Here is a 14,449-nt window from a genome sequence, read left to right on the forward strand (position 1 = left end):
TTAGAAGTTCAAGGAGTTGGGGAAGTAATGATCTTAATAAAAGGTCAGAAAAAGAAAGTTCAAAACGTGTTTTATGTAAAAGGTTTAAAACACAACTTACTAAGTATAGGTCAACTGTTACAAAAAGGTTACAAAGTTGAATTTATTAAGGAACAATGTATTATTAAGGATACGAACGACAGGATTGTAGGGATCATTAAAATGACCAACAACAAGATGTTTCCTTTGAATCCTGGAAATGACATATCACTTGCTCTGTCCATGACGACAACTGATGTCTCTACACTATGGCATGAACGATTTGGGCACGTGAACTATGACACTTTACTAGAAATGGGGAATAAAGAATTAGTCCGAGGAATGCCTAGAATCACAAAAACCTCGAATATTTGTGAAGGATGCATCTCGGGTAAACATGCTAGAAAGCCGTTCCCAAAGAGATCGATATGGCAAACTAAGGAACCGTTACAAATAGTTCACTCGGATATTTGTGGCCCTATGAAGACAGAGTCTATTGGTGGATGTAGATATTTTATCACATTTATTGACGATTTTACGCGAAAGACATGGGTTTATTTTCTAAAGCTCAAATCGGAAGCTCTAAGTTATTTCAAACAATTTAGAGCGCTTGTAGAAAAACAGTCGGAATATAAAATAAAGACGCTAAGATCTGATCGGGGAGGTGAATACTGTGGCAAAGCATTTCAAGACTATTTAACATCAAACGGAATACATCATCAGTTGACAAATAGCTACACCCCTCAACAAAATGGGGTGGCAGAACGGAAAAATAGAACTTTGATGGAACTCAGTCGAAGCATGATAAATATGAAGAAGCTGCCAAATAAGTACTGGGCCGAAGCAGTGGCCTGCACTACACACATATTGAACCGAACAGTTACGAAAACAAGGCCCAACATTACACCATATGAGGCTTGGAATGGACGAAAACCAAGTGTGGAGCATTTTAGAACATTCGGATGTTTGGCCTATGTGCATATTCCAAAACAGCTCCGTAGCAAGCTTGATGTAAAATCAGAAAAGGCCGTGTTTGTAGGGTATAGTACAACTACAAAAGGATACAAACTATACAATCCCCTCACGAACAAAATCATAATCAGTAGAGATGTTATATTCGACGAAAACAAGACATGGATACCCGAATCCAACACCTCAACAATACCAATGATAATAGATGATGATAACAGTTCAGCTACAAGACTTCAAGCGAATCAAGAACCAGTACCAGGTGTCTCGAATGAAATGGGAGATACTACTGAATGTTCTAATACAAATTCCGGTTCCGGTGGACTTGAAGTAACAGAAACAGTTGAAAACTCAGAATCAAGTAATCATCACGTACCTGCAGAAGATTCTAACTCCTCAGCTCTAAGCAATGACAGTTCATCCACTGATTCAGAGAATGAGGTCATCAAAACTCGAAGTATTGGAAGCGTGTACAGAGATACACGAGAACTCACTCAAGAAGAAATATCTCAAAAATATGGTAACAGTCAATCAGTCAACTATGTTTTCTATGCTAATACAGATCCTTCATCATATGAGGAAGCCTGCAAAGACAAGAAATGGCGAGAGGCTATGGACAAAGAAATAGAGTCCATACACAAAAATCAAACGTGGGAACTGGTAAATCCTCCAATAAATCAGAAACCAATTGGAGTAAAATGGATTTACAAAACTAAGTTTGATGAGCATGGGAATGTGGATAAGTATAAAGCAAGACTGGTAGTAAAAGGATATAAACAAAAGTATGGGATAGATTATCAAGAAGTCTTCGCTCCAGTAATTCGATTTGAAACAGTTAGAATAGTTCTAGCACTAGCAGCAAGGAATGATTGGTATTTACATCAGATGGATGTAAAAACGGCATTTTTAAATGGAAATTTAAGTGAACAAGTATATGTGGAACAACCTGAAGGATACATCAAGGAAGGACATGAAAAAAAGGTATGTCTTCTTAGACGTGCCCTGTATGGATTAAAACAAGCTCCTAGAGCCTGGTACAGTCGAATAGATAACTATTTCAAGTTAAATGGTTTTAAGAAGTGTACGTATGAACACACATTATTCATCAAGGATACTGATGAGGGAAAGTTGGTAATATGCTTATATGTTGATGATTTGATTATAGCAAGCAACTCTATGAACTTAGTCAATAAATTCAAAAACATGATGAAAAAGGAATTTGAGATGACCGATATGGGAAAATTACATTATTTTCTTGGAATGGAAGTTTCGTATGAAGATGGAAACATAATTCTTTCTCAAAGAAAATATATGCGAAGTCTATTAGAAAAATATAGGATGATGCAATGTAATATAGTCTCTACTCCTATGGAATATGGAGTCAAATTATCAAAAGAGGATTCGGATTCATTTGCTGATGAAGGAACATATCGAAGTCTGGTTGGAAGTCTTATGTATCTCACAAACACCAGACCAGACATCACATATGCAGTAACTAAGATCAGCAGGTACATGGAACATCCAAAGAAAAATCACTGGGAAGCAGGCAAGCGAATTCTTAAATACATCAAAGGAACTCTTAATCAAGGTGTCACATTCTCGAAAGGTGGACAAGGAAAGCTGATTGGATATAGTGATAGCGATTACGCAGGAAATATAGATGACAGCAAAAGCACATCAGGTCATGTATTTCTTCTAGGGTCAAGTCCTATTTCCTGGCAATCCAAGAAACAGAAGGTTGTGGCATTATCATCTACAGAAGCAGAGTACATGGCATTATCATTAGCAGGATGTCAAGCGATTTGGATCAAAGGCATATTAGATGAAATCCAAGGTAAGATAGAATATCCAATACCAGTTTATTGTGACAATAAGTCAACCATTTGCCTAGCAAAAGATCCAGTTTATCATGGGAAGAGCAAACATATTCGGGTAAAGTATCATTTTATACGAGATCTAATCAAGAAGGGAGAAGTGGAGGTAGTGTTCTGTACAACTAAAGATCAAACCGCAGACATTATGACCAAGGCACTGCAGTACAAAGACTTCTCAAGATTAAAGATCCGTCTAAACATGGATACTATCTAGCTTACGGGAGGGTATTAGATAACTACATTTATATTATAATCTAGATAGTGTGACATATTATGTTTATTTATTTATAACCTATAGTCGGTGGCGGTTATACTCTCGGCCGCTCATATATGTATTACTCATTCTGTACGATTCAATTATCAATTCATATTACGTATGAACAAGTTTATTCTCTGAAACCCTAGAAATTCCAACAATGCATACCCAAAAACTGAAGCGTTCAAGATCCGTCGTTGTAGGCATCAAACGTTATGCTGCATGCAATTCTGCAAGTCTTCGTTCATCTGCATGAAAAATCCTAATCATATTTATGAAGATGAAACATTTTTTTTAACCTAAGACAAACTGATAGTTCATGTTCATGTATGACTTTCTACTATGGTATAAATTTTTTAAGCATTGTGAGTTACATCAAGATATTTTTGCATGTAAGAATGGTGTAAAAAAACCACTTTTTTTTTTTTTTAATAATTTAGAGGTGGCAAAATATATATGTCAGAAAATTTGGGTAGTTGGTCAAACGGGTTAAGATAAAAATGGATAGATAGTGTATGGGTTGAAATGGGTCAAGTTGGGTTGAAATGGGTCATATTATTTCACTAACTATCTAATTTTTTGAATAAAACAATTTATTAGATTTGACCGGTTTCAATTGTTGGTGGATTTTTTGGAAACATAACCCAAATCGACCCATTGATAACTGTATTGGCTCAAAACTGACACCTCTAATTTGTATGATTCTACCTTTTCGTGCGGCTTTTTGAGCTGGCTTTATCCATGTTTGAGCATATTTTGCCACTCTATCGGACATATCCTTCAACTATAAGCATCAAGAAATACCATATGATTAAAATGGTTGTCTTCCAAGGCAAGTTAAGAAATATTGAAAATGCAAGAAACAACAATCTATACAAAAATTTAAAGATATACACATCAGATCATCAATTCAACAGATTGACTCTTAATTGTAATGCATTTGGGGATACTTTCCAAAATAATGTACTACAGACTAGAGGTTGCAAATTGTGCAGATGGATAGCATGTAAAAACGGGCTCGGAATGAACCAGGTCATCTTCTATACAGTTCAAAAGGGTTGGGACTTGGGTCAAATTAAATTAGGTTGATTTGCACACATTTTTGTTAGGGGTAATTTTCTTGCACAACATGTAAACATGATAGAAACCTAACATGAAATTCACGGTTTGGGCTTAGGCTCAACAGATTCGGATCAGTTTTGGATAGAACCAAGAAAACGTTTAGCTAAACGGGTGGTATCGGGTCAACCTGGCAGATTCACAGGTTGACCTGTTTATAATTCATAAACTTTTGAAGGGGTCCTTTTGTGTTTTTTTTTATGTAAATTTGTAATTTTGGTGTAATAATTTGCTAAATTTCAGATTAAACGGGTCGTGTTGTGGGCGGACCCAAGAATTATTTTCAGGGGGTGCAAATGAGGGGTTCAACCAAACTTTCAAGGGGTGCGATCGGGACTTTTGCCTATAAAATACATCAAAAAATCGCCCCCATGACCGTCGAACACACGGTTTGGCCCATCAACACGTGAACACGGCCCGTTTAACACACCTAGTGCTATAAAAGTTATAAACGAACCCATTTTAGGCGTATACATTAAGCTTTTCTTTTCTTTTCCTTTCTTATATAAAAGAATATATAAGTTGTTTCTAAATGTTTTCTTAAACAAAAACAATCCAAAAGAATTTGCTTTTATTCCCACCATACCCTTCATTTTAAACCTAGATTTGGTTGCCAAAATATTACTAAAATTATTGTGATCACAACAATAAGTCCACCTCTTTCTCTTTTGATTCGTCTGCTGGAGGCAAATCCTGCACCCAGGGCCGGCCCTAAGAATTCATGTACCCTGTTCGAGCTCGAAAAAATATGCCCTTAGGCCTAAAAGAAATTGGGTATTTGGCTCACTAAAGGTCTAAATCTAATGCCATAGGGGTTAATAACTAATCTAAACCATAAGAATAGTTTTGTGAGGGGGCCTATGTTGGTATTTGTATGAATGTACCCGAATAAAAAAATATTTTACATATACATATTGGGTTTTTTTCATAAAAAACGTACCCTCAAAATATCGAGCCCTGGCCGGTGGTCCTCCCCGCCCACCCCCAGGGCCGGCCATGCCTGCACCCATTCAATCTCAGCTACAATCAACCTTCATATATTAAAAATGGATGTGACTTGTGAGAATGTGACCAAATTGTATAACCATATTTAACCAAGAAAATTTAATTACTTATGATAAACCTTAAACAAGTTAAAACTTTAGTCAACGAAAGGTCACATACCACTCTTATCAATAAAAAAATTAAACAAGAATGGTAAGGATGCTAACCTGTTTTCAACCTGCGTTCTAAGGACACGACATCTTCGCCGACTTGCAACCTGCATAATTTTTTATCTTTATAGACTGAACAGGTGGAGCTATAAAAAACGAAAGGAAAAACCATACATACATATGTACGTAATTACGTATAGTGTACACACACATACATATAGTGAAGAGTTCAAATGAGAAGAAATTTTTGTAAGAACAAAAAAGAAGAAGTTTAACCAATAAGAATACTTCATTTTACTTTATTTAATATTTGCATTTAATTTTAGTGTAAGGATATATTTGTAAAATTACATAGATCAATAATTTCTAGTCTTCCTCTTTAATAGCTAACTACTTTATATTTGCAACTTATTTTTAAAAAATATATATTTTTTTCAAAAAAAAAAAAAAATAGAGTGTAGGACAAATTACTAGGCGTGTAAGGTAAATTACGAGTTGTGTAGGATAAATTTTTAAATGTGTAGGATAACTTTTTATGTGTGTAGGTAAAAAAAATTAGTGTAGAAAATGATAGTTTTTAACTTTTTATGATTAACTAATTAGTCTAATATAGTATTAGATGAGATAAAAGAAAAACTACTTAATATTTTACAACTGTACCTTTTGTTCTTTTTCTTCTCAATTAAATTTTCTTCTCAAATGAACCTACACCTATACACACACACATACACACACATAAGGGTGAGATCAGGTACAAATAGGGATTAACGTGCAAATGATACGAATAACTAAAGTAATTATTATTACACTACTGTTTTAAAGTAGAGCAATAACAATTATCACAGTTCATTTTATTCTAGAGTAATAATTATGGATTAGGATCAAATACAAAGGATCCTAATTGTAAGAAGTGTAAGAAGGATTTATAGAGTGACAAGTGTCCAATAACCTAAAAAAACCCACTACACAAAAAAACCCCACCAAAAAAAAAAAAAAAAAAACAAACCTTAAACATCCACCACCACCAAAAACCTAAACCCCCCCCCCCCCACATCACCCACCCTAATTTTTTTTTTTTTTTTTTTTTTTGCCGAGGGGGTGGGGGGTGGGGGTTTAGGTTTTTGGGTGGGGGTGGGGTGGGTGTTTAGTTTTTTTTAGATTTTTTTTTAGGTTTTTGGGGGGTGGGGGGGGGGGGAGGTTAGGTTTTTGGGGGGTGGGGGTGGGGGGTTTAGGTTTTTTGGTGAGGTATAGTTTTTTTTTTTTGTTTTTTTGTTTTTGCCCGGGGGGGGGGTGGGGGGTTTAGGTTTTTTGGTTGGGGGGGGGGGGGTTAGGTTTTTGGGTGGTGGTGGGGTGGGGTGGGCGTGGGTGTTTAGGTTTTTGGTGGTGATGTAGTGGATTTAGTTTTAGGTTATTGGACACTTGTCACTCTATAAATCCTTCTTACACTTCTTACAATTAGAAGCCTTTGTAGAATAACTTGACCCTAATAATTATTACACAACAAGAAACTGAACTTGAGTAGTTATTATTACGCTGCATAATAATAATAATCGCTCTAGTAGTTATTTGTATCATTCGCACATTAAAAGTTGTTTGTATTTGACTCAATCACTAAATATATAACTACACTACAAGAAACTGAACTAAGGTAATTAGTATTACGCTACTTTATAATTGTAGTGTTTGAAAAAATTACTCTTTTTATTTATACCATCCGCGCTTTAAAAGTTGTTTGTATTTGATGCTAACACTACATATACATATATGTGTGTATGTAGGGTATGGATAGGCTAAAAAGAAAATTTTGCTTGAGAAGTGTAAAAAGACTTTTCCTAGCTATTGTGTATTAAATTTCATGGTGATTTAAATTTTTAAGCATGGTGTGTTTATACACACCTCAGGCATGTGTAGGTAGAAGCACACATTTTGAACAGGAACTACTGATCACAAATATAAATATTTTAGATTTGCTATCGCAATAATTTAGTGTTATGTATTGATCTTCACCATATATACACATTTTTTATAGATACGTAACAATCACACAGAAGGTAGAAAATAAAGCAATTTCACCTGCAGGTCGAAAGCATCTTCATATGACTCCCAACTGCATGATTAAAAAGAGATTGTTAATTACAACATAATGAGCTTGAAAGAATCTTGTGTAAGACACAACTAGTGCTAGACAGATGACTGAAAAATACTCAATTATTTCCACTTCACATGCATAATCAGCTATATCTCCTGTTGTGGAGTCGCGTATAACCTACATGATGCAAAACAGATATCAGATCTAAGAACAATGAGTTGAGATGGCTTTACCGATCCACCTTAATCAAATGGGAAAAGATAGAGGTGGCAATTTTTACTCAATTATTTTAAAAAGGTAGATGCGGCTTATGTTTTATCCCAACGGAAAAAAAAAAAAAACATCTAGCTAAAAAAGGAAACAGGACAAACAGGTAAATTCTGAAAAGTATTTTGAGTCTTTAAAAAGTTTTTTAATAAAAAAAGGTAAAAATTCTAGACAAAAAGTGTTTCGAGTTACGAAGATGAATCTGTTTTTCTGGTTCCTTAACCAGCCCGGCCCACAGATTTTGCCACCTCTAGAAAAGGAAGAGATCACCCAGATATCTACCATTCCCATTCGTCGATTTCCACGTAGGACTCTCCTCAACTGTCATTTAGGCATAAAGGAAGGTCAACCATTACCACAATATATCATCAAATAGAAGTCTTTTTGTTGGATAATCTTGACCGGTTCGGTTCGGGTCGGGTCGGGTCATGGATACGGGTCTGAAACGCGCCGGCAGTTAGTGTATTTAGTCACATGTTTTATATGTTTAATTAATGGTAAAGTAGTGGGCTAAGTCATGGCTTACGTTTTGTTGATTGAGTCAAGTAGTTGGTTAGTATTTTTCCTTTATTTACGTAGCATGAGTTTGTATATATATGAAAGTTTGAGGATGAATAAAGAGTGGGGGTTTTAAGCAGTAAAAACAAATCTCTATTAGTGAGTTTATCTTTGTGTGTTTGTGTGTGATTGAAGCTTGAAACCCAACACTTTTTCCTATATGTATTGAGGTTCCCTTCTATAATAGTTCATTCAGCTATATATAAAATCAGTTAAAAAAGACTCACCATAAGTTTTTCATGGTCTTTAAAAATTTTGAAGCTAAATTTCTGGCAAGGTAAGGCGACATCGAAGATTAAAAGAGGTAACCGATCAGGATTCATAATGATGAAATTTTCTTCCTCCAATTTCCTTTCTGCATATTTCTCCGGAAAAATACTTCTCTAATAAACTTTTCATGTCATAACTAAAACAAAAAAAAGTGATTTTAGCAAATTAATTAGATTAGGAAGTGAATTCACATTTCTTGATAAAGAAGTTTCTTTAATCAAACGTTTTTCTCAAAAAACATTTCTTTGCATAAGCATGCGACAAGACAATATATGCATGCCTTCATAGGTAGAGGATCCTGTAAAAAAGGCCTAAAGTGTGAGAAAGGTAAGAAAGAATCTCAGCCATTAGATCTTTGATCTAATGGTTGAGATCAATAGGGACCAAATTGTAAAATGTGTTTTTATTTTTGGACTAATTTGTAAATTATAGGGGTAATATAGTCTTTTATATCCACTAGAATTTAGGAAACTGCAAATCATAATCCTACAATTTCGTTCCTCTTTCTTCTTTCAGAATTTTACGAACAACATCATCAAATCACCATCTGTTGCTTCAATTAAAACCCTAACACTCCGACGATTGAACATCTCCGCCTTCCTCCGCCGGTTGACATCTCCGCCGATCTCATCTCCGCCGTTCTGATCTCCATCGATTTTCCTCCGCTGATCTGACATCTCTACCGATCTCCGCCGATTGAACATCTCCGCCGATCTGAATCATCGACGTCTCTGCCGCTCTGAATCATCGACGTCTTCGCCGGCACTGGAACGATGGGTTGTAGTGTTATACAGAGTTAGAAAATGGTAATATGGTGTTATATACCATTCATAGTGTTTTATAGTCATTTGTAGTGTTATAAGTCATTTGTAGTGTTATATAGTTATTGAATGGTGTTATATAATTATTGAATGGTGATATATATTTATTGAATGGTGTTATATGTGTGCTGAATGGTGTTATTTTGTTTACTGAATGATGTTATTTTTTGTTTGCTGGATGTTTTTTTTTTTGTTTCTGAATGGTGTTATTTTGTTTCTGAATGGTGTTATTTTTTGTTTACTGAATGGTGTTATATCTTGTACGGAATGGTGTTATTTTGTGTACTGAATGGTGTTATATTTTTGTTTACTGAATGGTGTTATATTATTTTCGTAAAAACACCATGAATTGAACTATGAATTTTTTAAAACACCATGTCATGAACATGACTCTGATTCTGCGAATGATGCAAAAAAAATTAAAATGAATAATGTTATGGACGGTTATATTCCTTAAATCAAAGATTTTCTCTCTCCAAATCCTTAAATCAAGGATTACCATATTTGAATTTGTTAATGCATTTACAATCTTACCCTTTTCAATTAATTTAGATCTAATGGTTGAGATTCTTTCTTACCTTTCTCACACTTTTGGTCTTTTTACAATAACTCCACCCTACCTGCCTTCATATATGTAATTTCCCTGAATTACACCATCTCCCAGCCTAATTCTAAAATATATCAATTAATATTTAGAGTTAATATGTCTTAAAACTTGTACGTTTCTCCATAAGGGGTAGGGGCGCTCCAGTAGTGATGAAATTTCATCATTTACAACATCCAATCAAGTTCCGCCATGTAATCGAGCTTTATTCCACCACTAGTGATGGATTTTAGTGGAAATGCCTATCACTAGTGGTGGATTTTTTTTATCTTTTAAATTATAAATTAACAATAATAATTTCATGTCACAAAACCTTGTATAAATTTAAGAAACCAATTATGAATAACACATTTTTGGGTCTAGTAATAGGGCCCCGTCTATGGCCAAGTGCAGAATGGGCCTGTGCACATGACCCAAACCAATATGAGGCCCAAAATTTTCTTTTTTATATATATATCTAAAAAAAATTGTATGTTTTTATAAAAAAATTATTAGGCCTGTGTTTAAATGTTACAGGGCCTGTTTATTAAGTTTAAATGTACCTGTGTTAATGAACTAGTCTTTGATCCACCAAGTCCATCAAACTCTCCTTTTGTTGAAATCAGAATCCAGACTTGCGGGAAAAGAAGACCATCAGACGCTGTGTTCGCTATGACACTGTGTGACCAGACCAGGCGATCATCATCATCATCGACGTAAAGGGTTTTGTTTAAGGGCGAAATTGAAGGTTAACCAGGATATCATCATCATCGGTGCATGAATTTTTTGGAACATTGAATCAAGGGTTTTGCGAATAGGGCCCAAATTTTTATTTCGCACTGGGCCAAAACTTTTTCTCCGGTTGAACTTAGTGCAGGGGCGTTTCCAAAAATGATGATCCGATTTCGTCGATCAGTTGTCGCGAACAATTTGTGGTTCTGAGTACGTTGCTTGGTACTCGGAGGTAATATAGGATGTAGGTGCCAACGAATTATGACCAGGGGTTACTCTGTCCCCTCTGATTACTGTCCCAAGTGATAAGGAAACAAAAGGAGTTTTTGTTGAAGACGACCTGGAATTCACTGGGAGAGGGAAGGGAGTTTGAAGAGGGAAGTGAAATTTAACTTCTGATATTCATACAGGGAAGATTAATGACGATGTGAAACTTCTCCCACAGTAAATTACCAAAGAGCCCTTATGTCAATAAAAACCAAAAACTCATTAATGAAAGTGAAATCATCACACTTTTTTTGTCTTTTAATCTCAACCATTAAAACACATTAGATCAATGGCTTATATTGGTTCCTACAGTTCTCACAACTCAACTTGGTTCTCATTTTACCCAATCCCTATATATATGTGTGTATATATATGTATATGTATATATAGAAACGAGATCAGGAGAAAACGGTGAGAACGGATCCTAGTCGAACACGTGGCGCACGATATAATCAAGGCTGGCTGTAACGTCCATAATTTTTCCTTTAAATTTATTAAATGACAACATACTTTTCTAACAAAATTTGGGCATGACCCGTTTGTAAACGGGCGGTACCCTGTTTTTCATAATCAAATTTCATTCAAACTATACGCAACATTCAAAAGACATGACATATACAACAAAAGATGACCTATTTTTAGTTTCGAAACCATTAAGTTTATGTACGCACTTACGACAACTTTTCAAAAGACAACCATGACCAAACTAGTTTTAAGTACAAAGCATAGACATAAGTAACTAAGTAATTTGACATTGACTTTATACAAAATGCGGAGCGCTTGACGGGCTTGAGGTGTGTTCGATCCGGGCAAAGCTTGATAGCTAGACATGAGATTTACCTACATGACCACAACATCAAAACTCATTAGAACAAAGTTTTCTTCTTTAACCCAAGAAATTAACTTACGGACTTGAAATAAACGTGACCTTCACGACTTGTATTAAACTACATTCTTTCATACTAGTACGGTAGTGAGTTCCAACGGAACTTCATGCCAATCTTTCTAGTCTTACAATTTCATCATTCGACCCATTCAAGAGAAGGGTCCATTCATATATCTCAACCATGCTTGATTCAAATTAGCACAATTATGGATAAACACATGTCTAAAGTAAAACCAAAATTGTACAAGTAGCGTACCTCGGTCTTGATCCCCTTGTTGCTTCACTTGACTCGAACTTTCTTCCTTAACGCCTACATATAACCATTCATTCTTTTAATTCATGTTTCATGCTCATTTACACATATCAATCGATAAAACATCATACAATTTACTCTTACTTCATAAACATGTTCAATTCACACAAGGTTTATGGCTTATATGACTAGCATTTTCATTGAGGCATTTTGTCAAACACTTGATGTGCATGTTATCAACAAAGCACAAAGTACAAGTATTTATTGCATAACACTACTTATTCACCTTCTAATCTAACAAGAATCAATCAAGTTCATGACTTTCTTTCATCCTACACCATCTTAACTAATCTAATTTCTCTATCACATTCAGATTATGTATCAATTCACTTCCATAAACATATCATTATAAATCATCATGTTCATCTTCTTCCTACAACAAGTGGGTATGAACCCTAATCATCCAAACAATCAAAATTAAGCAAAATCCTCAGTCTATTATGAATTCCTAACTCACAATTACACAAGACTTCCACACAAATTCATGATTGGGTTAAAACCCACTTTCTACCATTCATCCAAAACAGAAAATTCGACTTACCGCTTGTTGTACTAGCTTAGATGGTTAAGGTTTCGAGTTCATGCATGTGATTTGGCCTTGAATTCCCTTTCAATTTAGCTAATTTGCAGAATTTAGGGTTTCCCCCTTGCTTTCCCTTCTTGGTCGATCTCCAGAGAACACACGTATGTGTGTTTTTGTTTTTTGTTAATTCTTATGTACTAGTAAACTTATAACTTCCATCTTTTAACAAGTTTAGTCCCCCTATTTATTTAATTTGCTCATTTATCATTTAACCTTCCTTCTAATCATTCACTAGTATTTAACTAGGTTAAATATAACATGTCTAGACATTTCAAATAACATAAATAAATTGCATATTTTGGGGTGTTACAAGTCTACCCCCCTTAAAAGAGGTTTCGTCCCTGAAACCTTAATACGTACCAAATAATGTCGGGTAGAGCTTCCTCATTTCATCTTCTAGCTCCCATGTAAGGTCTGATCCTTTCCGATGTTGCCATTGCACCAAGACTTGCTTTATGGTTTTGTTCCGAAGGTGCGTTACCTTGGAATCCTTGATAGCTATCGGCCTCTCAATATAATTCAATTTTTCATCCAGCTCAATATCGTCAAGGGGCACATATGCCGTCTCATCCGCTAAACACTTTCTCAATTGTGACACATGGAATGTGTCATGTATTCCATCCAAAGTTGGCGGTAATTCCAACCGATATGCTACCTCCCCAACCCGGGCTACAATCTTGAAAGGTCCTATGTAGCGCGGACCTAGCTTTCCTCGCTTACGGAAACGGATTATACCTTTCCATGGGGAAACCTTTAATAACACATAATCACCTATTTGAAATTCGATGGGTCGCCTCCTTTGATCTGCATAGGCCTTTTGTCGATCTTGAGCCGCTTTTAAACGGGCTCGCACAAGATCGATCTTCTCGTTAGTTTTAACCACTACCTCGTTGGGTGCAATTTCTCTTTGTCCCACCTCTCCCCAACAAATTGGAGTTCTACACTTTCTTCCATACAACAATTCGTACGGTGCCATTCGAATGCCGTTGTGGTAGCTATTGTTGTACGAAAATTCCACCAACGGCAAGTGGTCATCCCAGCTTCCCCCGAAGTCTATCACACATGCCCGCAGCATGTCGATAAGTGTTTGAATAGTCCGCTCAGACTGACCATCCGTTTGGGGGTGGTAAGCGGTACTGAAATGTAATTTTGTACCCATACTTTCATGAAAACCTTGCCAATATCGAGATGTGAATCGGGTATCTCGATCCGACACAATAGATACAGGAACTCCGTGTCGTGATATTATCTCGTTAACATAGATCTCCGCCATCTTTTCGGAAGAGAAAGCTTCCCGAATGGGTAAGAAATGCGCGCTCTTGGTGAGGCGATCTACGATCACCCATATAGCATCGTGACCTTTCCTTGTCTTAGGAAGTTTGGTCACTAGGTCCATCGTCAATTCTTCCCATTTCCATACCGGAATCTCTAACGGTTGCAACTTCCCATATGGTTTCTGATGTTCTGCCTTTACCTGCAGACATGTCAAACATTTGGCAACATACTTGACAATATCACGCTTCATGCCGGGCCACCAATAACTTTTCTTCAAGTCCAAATACATTTTTGTAGCTCCAGGATGAACCGAAAATCGGGATTTGTGAGCTTCTTCGAGTAATACACCCTTTGCTTTGCTAAACCGAGGTATCCAAATATGACCATACATGGTTTTAATTCCATCGGATCTTTC

General features: G+C 35.9%; 1 long non-coding RNA gene across 1 annotated transcript; it reads right to left on the reverse strand.

The window, feature by feature from the left end:
• Nucleotides 1-11,604: 11,604 nt before the first annotated feature.
• LOC110934754 lies at nt 11,605-12,860 on the reverse strand. The gene is made up of 3 exons (XR_002588595.2): nt 12,718-12,860; nt 12,120-12,173; nt 11,605-11,817 (listed from the first exon to the last, which is right to left on the reverse strand). It is a non-coding gene; the product is annotated as an uncharacterized LOC110934754 (long non-coding RNA).
• Nucleotides 12,861-14,449: the final 1,589 nt, after the last annotated feature.

This window comes from Helianthus annuus, chromosome 4 (genome assembly GCF_002127325.2).
Source record: "Helianthus annuus cultivar XRQ/B chromosome 4, HanXRQr2.0-SUNRISE, whole genome shotgun sequence".
NCBI classification, from domain to species: domain Eukaryota; kingdom Viridiplantae; phylum Streptophyta; class Magnoliopsida; order Asterales; family Asteraceae; genus Helianthus; species Helianthus annuus.